Below are 8,992 nucleotides of genomic sequence, written 5' to 3'. Positions count from 1 at the left end.
TCGGCGTCGTCGCGCTTCTTGCCGTCGGCCCTCCGGCGCGGAACCATCTTTTTACCTCCACATTTTTGGAAAATACCACGCGAGGCATCCTCTACCTTTTCTCAATCCTTCTATGGGGTCTCTCGGATCTATGCGACCCGCACCGTGATCTTTTCTATTCTCACATTAATTATTATATCCATTCGTATAATAAAGACATTGTCTTATTGTACAATCCTCGTAGATGTGCACCCATTTGTTTAGTCGTGTATAAATGTACTAGATCGAAACTATACCAGACCGTGTATCAGGATTATATAAGTTTTTTAATTGCATTTTTATTGAAGTCTCCATTGACTTCGCTTGTTTTGAATTAATATATTTTTTCTTGTATTTTCGTATCAAATACTATATCTATCTATTATATCAAGGATCTGCATCAGTGTAAGTTTTTATGAGCACCGTATATCAAGCCTATAGTAATTTTTGTCGTATTGCAGATGTGGTAAAGCAACGCGTGATTAGGAGCTTTTAACTCGATGTCGTATCGATAGCGAATGTTTTCGAGGACGTAGCAACTATTTCGTGGTACAATAACAACACGTGTACAATACGTGCACTACGACGGTAACTAGACGACAGCGCGCATCTTTACGTGTTTTCTAAGGTACAAGAAAACGTGCGCACTCATAAAGACTGCGAACATTCTGAGATCATAAAGGCTTTGGAGTGGCTAGACAAACTCAAGGAAAAGAAGGTCGTCGACACTTCCGCGATCGCGGCAGCCGATTCCCCGATCCGCGGATCGACGGGATCGCAAACGAGATCCACGAACGAGAGGAATGATCCGCTTCTTACAGCCTGCACGAGACGTCCCGCTCGTCCTCGGCTTTTCTTCCACCGTTTTCTTCGTCCGCCCGGCTGTCCCCGTTCTACGTGCCTCACATTTGCGACGTGAGTGATGACGGCACGTAGAGCAACGACTAGCAGGTGCGTACCATAACGTACACAATTACCGGTTCCCGTCTCTCCCCACCGTCCGATAATTAATCACGATTAATAGCGAGCACCGTTGAAGAGGGGGGTCGAGCACCGTGGCGGGGAGATAGAGAGGCGGGAGGGAGCCGGGATTTATTAATCGGCCGCGGACGATTACGTCCGTAAATCAAAGCCGGCTGCTCGTCTTTTTGCCCGGGAAACTTATGCGCCGGTATCTCTTCATTTATCCGGACGATTGCGTTTTTCGGGAGAGCCGCACCGGCTTCGACGTATCGAGAATGCAAAGTGGCCATTGTGCTCCGGCCCTCTGCCCCCCTAATTGTTTACCGAGCACGGGCAAAACGTGGGACACCCCTGTCGCTGTCTCGGATTGTTTATCGGCTCGAGCCGGGGCTTATTATGTCCTCGGTGCGCGCTTTATTCGATCCTTGACTCCGGTGGTCCGATTTCCTGCAGCGGATAAAGAAACCCATCGCCTTCCCCTTTCCGTGCATTCCTCTGACTAATTAACCCTGGACCAGCGTGCAAGTTCTGCAGATCGCGCAGATACCGCCGATATTTATTGCGTTATTATGTGCGTTCGACGTCGATCAAGTTCGATCCTTCTTACATCGCCGATTGTCTCGAGGAAGAAGTTTGAAGAAAGTGCTTTTCGTGCGTGTGCCCGATAGCGTTAGCTAATACGGCTGTACGTGGACAGCGTTCATCTACTTGTTAATTCGGTACTATTTTCCTAGATTTCACTTGTTTAATTACTTGCTTGGTTGAAGACTATTCTGAATTCATATCGCGTTTATGCTGAAGCTGCGATGAAAGAGAGAAGAGCGTCTTACAATTTCAGTCATTTAAGTATGAAGTTTCGCAAAAATCAGCGATTCTACTCTTATTATGAAACAATAGAATGCATTTCTACACTTCGCTGTCGTTGCCTTAGTTTTTATCACGCACAGCAGCTCTGAATTAAGTGCACCCCAAGTGAAAAATAAAGCAATCTTTTCGGACAAACTTTTCAAGACTCGCAGTTTTCACTCAAGCGTTTCTCTAAGAGATTTATCTAAGCGATAATAAACTGACGACATTTTATTGAAAATCGAGGCTTTCCAAGACCAGCATCTGAGAATCTTCTCCACGATCCAATGATAGTTGCAACCATCGTTACCCGTTGATCCGCCATAGGCGAAAACGCTCCCAATACATGTACAAACGGTTAAGTATACAGACAGTGAATATGACAAACAGTAAGTGTACAGATTGTGAAAGTAAAATCTCGCAGCCTGAAAAGCTGGCGTCTCGGGGGATGAAAATATTTGCCGCTTTCGAAACCGACACGTTTTCTTCGGCGCACAATGCAGTTCCTCTAATTTATAACTCTTCCATCAACTATCCGCCTAGCATTTATCTTTCACAGCATCTGCCAATGTCAAACGGGCCCGGAAAAACGGTCCAGGAGGTTTCGTGATCTCGAGAAAAGAACGAGGAGATCCGGTTGTTCTCGAGACGCGGCCAGCTTCGAGCAAGCCGTAGCCCGGAATAAGAGACCGTGTCGAAAAAGCGTGGCGAATTCCTGTCGACCTAAACGAATCCGTCAAAAGCTACGGGGGGGTTCTTGGTTCCTGGGCGAAGTCGCTGCGAATCAATGCTCCCTTTTCCTCACTCACTCACACTCTCTCTTTTTATCTCTCTGCCTATCTCTCTTTCGTTTTCTCTCTTCCTGTGTCCATTGGCCGATGGAAATTCGGGAAACGGCTGGTACCGAGCACAGAAGGGCGCATAGAGAACGCGAACTGCATAAAGGACGTTTCTCGCCGTTATCGAGGCCGTGACACGAGGGGGGCCAACGGCGCGCGCCCCGGGTTCCGCTCTAAATGGGCGTAAATGGCAAACAAATACCGCCGTGGGTTCCGCTTCGACGAAAGTTGAGACGTCACGCGCGACCTAGAGGACCTACGGGACTTATGGTTTCTTGCTTTAGCTTTCTTGCTTAGCCTTAGAACACCCTAACCTTCGAACCCCCCTTGACTTTCCACGGGTTTCCTTTCTGTCGGTATTATTTCCGATACTTTTCTGCCGAGATGCCTGCTGATTTCTATCCGCCGGAGACAAATTTAGGGGTTGAAACTGGCCTACCATGTTGTAAGAACATTTTTTCGTGATGAAGTTGTTTTGGAAAGCGTTTGTGTTATAGATGTGATGTGTCGTTATAGATGTAGTCTATTGCTGTGCATGGATGTGCTTCGTTTTTTAATCGATTTTTCTGTCTTACATTCGCTTTTTCTCTTTTCATCTATTTGCGACATTTTTTTGTTCTGCAGAGCTAATTTCGATATTTTTCTACCGAAATAGCGTCGTGTATTTCTGTCATCAATTATTCTAGATACTGCACAGTGCAAACGATCCAAATCAGGAAGACAGGATCGTTTAAACAATAGAACATTTGTCTAGACACAATGCCAAATAAAATCCTCTTTGATTTTTAGAATGAATAGTTGTGCAATTGAATTGCCTGAAATTGAATTCGAAAGATCAATGTGTTTAGGCGAAGTACGACTACGAACATGTCGAAAGAAATTCTGAACAGCTGCTTATATATATAAACATTTGCGACATCTACTTATAAAATCATCAAAACTCCATCATTTAATTTAGTATCCGCCAATTAAACGTTAAATACGGTTTCTAAAATTTAAAAGAACTTATTGCCAGTCCCTTGATCATTCGAAATCGATATTAGAAAATTGTCATCGGTTCTACGATGAAATTACGTTTTCAAGAACAATGTCTACAGATGAAATAGTGTCTTTTTCCAACGTCAAAGCCAGGATTCTATAGGATGACACCACGTGTGTCCTGCGTGTTTCTTCAGAGTTTCCCCAGGCACACAAATGTTTCAACATGGAGTCACGTTACCAAATCTCTATCTGTGTCGTGGCTGGTATTTTTTCAAAGACCCTGAAACCGTGAAGAAAGGGAATCCCGTCCTTTTAACTAGCAGGACCACCGCGCACGCTCCCGGACGAGGTTACGCGTCCATTGTGCTCCATTTCCGCCATGTGCCCAACACACGCTTCGCCCGGGTAAATAGGAAAGCGATTTTTCACGAGAAACGTAAACAGGCATCGTCAAATCGGTGGTAGTCGCACGGGATTCCGCAAACGGCACTTTCGGGAAGCTATTTGTGCCGGTCGAGCGTAGTCACTGGCAAGATTTATGTACGACGTTTCGAGGACGAGCTGCGAAGAGAATAGTTTCCCATTTTCCAGAGTCAGGGCGACGTGGTCGAGTCGCGCAAAAAATTCGGGTTTGCGAGTTCCGGTCTCTGACAACCTTCTGCGAAGTGCATCACTGAAAAAATACTAATCGAAAGGGCATGGTATCTGCTTCAGACTTTGAAGCAATCGTCAGTTCCAATAAATTGTTCTGCAAAGCTGGCTCATCCTGTTAAGGTTATCGTCAAGATATAATTATTTAATCATGAGCCTGTCGAGATAAAAAATTTTCATTTCACATAATCTTTATGTATACATTTCTGTAAGAAATTCTGTTTAAACAGAGCAATCGTTTCTAACGTTGTATCATTTTATATTTGATTCGATACTTGCTATTTTGCAAATGAATACATTCGTGTTGCCGGTAGGTAATCTAAAAAAATTCTACAAAAGCAAAAAATTAAGTTAATATTAATTGTCTTCTGAAACATAAGAAAGAAATTTATAACTCTATCCAAGAGCTATCTATATCTTGATTGTACGAAATCAATGTGATTTTTCTACTGTTTTAAATCTCCACTAAAATTACGCGAAACCCACCCTCCAGTTAATAATTAAAACGAACAACAATTGTACCGTGCTTAAAATTAATTTAAATTTACCCTGAAGAGGTCAGTGCTAGGTCCACAGCTAAAGATTCCAATGGAACCATTTTCAAGCTTTCAGAGAGAACTTAAAGCTCAAGTAATAAAAACCTCGGTACCTTGAAACGCGACACGAGCACGGAAAGTTTTCCGAAGGACGCTTCCGAAAACGCTGGAACAGTAAAAATTGAAACGACTGTTCGGCCACTGTGCGAGTCGATTTCAAGGGGTGTCGGTGTCTGGCTGCGACCCTCGAGGGAAACAAGAACGTTATTCGCGGTCTGCCAAACTTTTGCCACCGAGATCACCCCCTCCTGTCCCTATAAAACGTGCGAACGAAACGGCACTCGTTACATCGCGTTTGGAAAGTTTATAGGAGCTCGTGTGAGCTAGTGTGTTGGACACACCCACGCCACTCCCACTCGGCGTGAGCCCGGGCCTTCCTTCCGCTGGTTCTCGGCTCTGTTTGCAACCCTTCTACCGATCCTGCCTGATCCTCGAAAACAGCTTCGAGGGTTGTCGAGGGGATGAAACAGTAACCGCGATATCCTCGTTCTTTATTCTTGTTCCATTGGTACATTAATTGCGGAAAATTATTTTCCATTCTGCTGAAACTTTGCCAAACAATATCAGCTATACTAGATAATTTATTCTTTAATATTAACACTTTATTTACCGGAAGGCTTCACAATGCCTAAACTGGGTCCAAGACACGCTCGATAATTTTCTTTTAAATAATAATTTCGAAAGGATTCGTTATATTATATTAATCGAAATAATTTGATGGATTCTAGATGAGATTATTGTAAAAGAATTGTAGCTTTGATTTTAAGAGAACAATTAGAAAACTGATGATAGATAGAGTGTTAGAAGATTTTATAACAGTTTAAGTATGTTTTAGAGAAATTGATTAATTATATGAACGACAGCTTCGATTTCTCCGTTTTGAATATTAAGTAAATGTGCTTTTTTGTGAATTAATGGAGTCAATTCCACAATGTTAGAAACTATCATGGAGATAAATTTTAATAAAATACCTACGACATATCGAGAGGATCGATGATGCAGGAAACAAGATTTACGTGAGAGCGACACTGTGCATCGCAATTAAACCCGACGATATCTTGATAGGAAATTTTATCCGTGCGCAGCAGGAATGAATTCGAATAGTATACGATCGAAGGATCACAGAGTTTGAATGGATATTTACGGGACAATGCCTGCCACTGATGACACGTGTACCTTGAAAATTAAGAGCATAACAGAACAGTTGTGCTCTGCGACAGTTCTCCGACAAAAGATTACTCGAAAGCTGAATGGAACGACGACGACCGTAATTTCCTGTTCGATTTCAACATTATTTCCGGGCCGGTTAACGGTAACTAGCGGCACGAGACAGTATTTACGACTGTTTGTGTGCGAAAAGGCATTCGAAGCAGAAACGATGCTCGTATTAAAATCAACGCAGTGGTCAAGACGACATCCCCTTGTTCACTAATTCTCCCCTTCATTCCGTCGGTCTAGCAGTTTAAACCGCATATAAAATATTGATCACGACCAATTAACTTCCAGGCAGAAGTCAAGACCGAGGGACAGGGAAGACACTTAGGCACGTCTGACTTTCCTTTGTCCGAGCCATAAACTTTTGGAAAGTATACACCTGGAATTCACTTTCGACCATTTAGCTTACCGATTCACCGTCGTAAACGCTGTCGAAACTGATGTTCTCTCCCCAAGGCTTGTTCCCTCTCCTGTCTCCGATGAGGACGCCTTTTATTTACGACCACCCATTCCTGTCCGGTATTTTTATTATTTGCTCGAATATTATCATCGGCGATAAATTGCCGGTGAGATAATAATGCGACGCGGCCAAACAGATGTAACCCTTTCTCTTAATCGAGACGGTAACGAGGCACCGATCCCGGATCGGTTCCGAGATCGAAGCGAAGTACGATCTTATTTTGGAGGAACAATTGCGAATAGTTTTTAACTCTTTAAACTGCCGCGTTATCCGTGTGTGGGTGACGGAATTGTTTGCTCAGATTTGAAAATTCGTTTTTACGATAATCCATTGCACCTTTCTAATTTTATTAGGATTCGCAGAACGTAAAAATGTTGAAAAAGTAATCGATGTATGCAATTTTTGAGATTGCGAAGTGGCAGTCGAAGCGTTCAGAATTGTTAACTTCTTAACCCGGGACTTTTCTTTTTAGTACAATCTGAAATCTTATTATATGGTAGTAGATATTGACATGGACGTTTACATCGATTGAGATAAAATTTTAATTATGTCAATATAATTTATCTGAGGTGACGACTTCGACAGTATTCGTAATTGGAAAGTCACCCGGTTCTAGATTGATTTGTTATAATTTCGTGACGACGAATCATAAAACAATAATCCCGGACTTAATTTAAAGCTTAATATCTCTAACTTCGAAGACCATCATTCACTTTCTTCTAAAATAAAATCCCTTCCTAAGAATCGTCGATTTACCAGGTAGGAAACTGAAGATGCGTTTCTCCTTGAGAATGGTCCAACTTGAAACGTCTCTAGCAACGTTAGAACATTTCTCTCGCGAGTAAATCTACCGTAGTCTTGAAGAATAGAGTTTCCCCCCTTGAAACGACGTCCTAAAACGTAACGTACGATTTTCTGTTACTGTTTTATGAGAGCGAAACGAGAAACAGGTTCCAATTATGTAGCCGGCAGTACACCTTTCATTCGAAGCTCAATAAAATCACCACAAAAATCGTGTGTTATGGTATAGTACAAGTCAGCAAATCAGCTCATAGGATGATAGGTATCCTGATCGCTCTTGACATAACAATAAGAAGAAAGAAAAGTTTCCGTGATCGTACGAGAGAAAATGTTTTAGCGCGCCGGCCGGATGATTCTCGTGATTATAAATTTCAGAACGACCGCTCGACAATGTACCATTCCGAGGAGACAAAAAAAGGGGGACAGGGAATGGTGGAACAAGCGCGAGGCCGCGTCTCGAATCGCGAACGTCCAATTATCGGTCCAGGATCATCGTCCTGAACAGGAGAAGTGGTACCTGTGCCTCACTGGCACAACAACGTGCCACCGAATTTACGATCAAACAAAAAGCTCGCGGCAATAAAGGTGACAAAATATTTCCATTGGAAAATATTTACGACGAGGCCATATTTCAAGCTAGCTCTTTCATCCTTTCTCTCTCTTTCTTATCCTGTATCCAGTGTTCTTTCTCTCTGCGGTGCTGTCTCCGGCCGTGCCAAGCGTTTCTGCGTGAAAATCAGCATTGTTCCCGCTCACCGAATCGACTATTTATCGATATTCGTGAAGCTAAAGTACATAAATCTTACGGAGAGACGGGAGTATCCTCGTAATTTGTTCTACAACATCGTTCTTTAACAGGATCTAAGTATTCTATGCGATTGATGCGGATTGTAACCTGGACTCTGATCCGATCATTATGGGTTTAATTGCTTCTGGACGTAAAGGGTCATCCTTGATGACCGTCGTTGTTAGTATCTATCGCACTTGGATCAGGTGCATGAAAGCGATTCCGGTATTTTAGAAATTGATGCAACTAAATGTCTGATTGTTATTCAGGTTTTATCGTCTCTAGAATATCGACGCAACCCCTAAGAATGTAAAGAAAATTATTTCCAATTCCTAGTTTTAGAAACAAAATCGTCAACGATTAATTTTGTCTAGTGAACGTACGTATCTGTGACGGCTACCTCCAGACCCGTCAACAGATGGCTCCTCTTCCCGCAAGTAACCGATCCGCCTCAATTTGTATATACATAAACAGACTGCCCTCTTTACTGATGAGTCCTCCAGCGGGTCCCGGACGAAACGTCTCCCTTTCCCTTCTCTACCAAACACCGTCGCGTCTTCCATCGCCAAAGCATCATACAATTTTTGTTCTCCTAAAAGACACACATTATTTATCTGAAAAACAAGATACAACCCGTAATAGAGTAAATGCACCTTAACAGTATTTGCGATAGGTACTTCCCCTCGAAAATAAAAAAAGACAGAATAACAAAACAATAAACTTATGTCTCGTTACTAAAAGTAATGAATGATATAAATAAATAAATAAATGAATGAACGCCGTTATTATAAAAGGGACGTACATTCTAGGAACTCTGAACCAAATCATCGAATTA

This window comes from Megalopta genalis, chromosome 10, assembly GCF_051020955.1.
Source record: "Megalopta genalis isolate 19385.01 chromosome 10, iyMegGena1_principal, whole genome shotgun sequence".
Taxonomy (NCBI): Eukaryota; Metazoa; Arthropoda; class Insecta; order Hymenoptera; family Halictidae; genus Megalopta; species Megalopta genalis.
The sequence above is the reverse complement of the archived record's forward strand: the minus strand, read 5'-3'. Positions refer to the sequence as shown.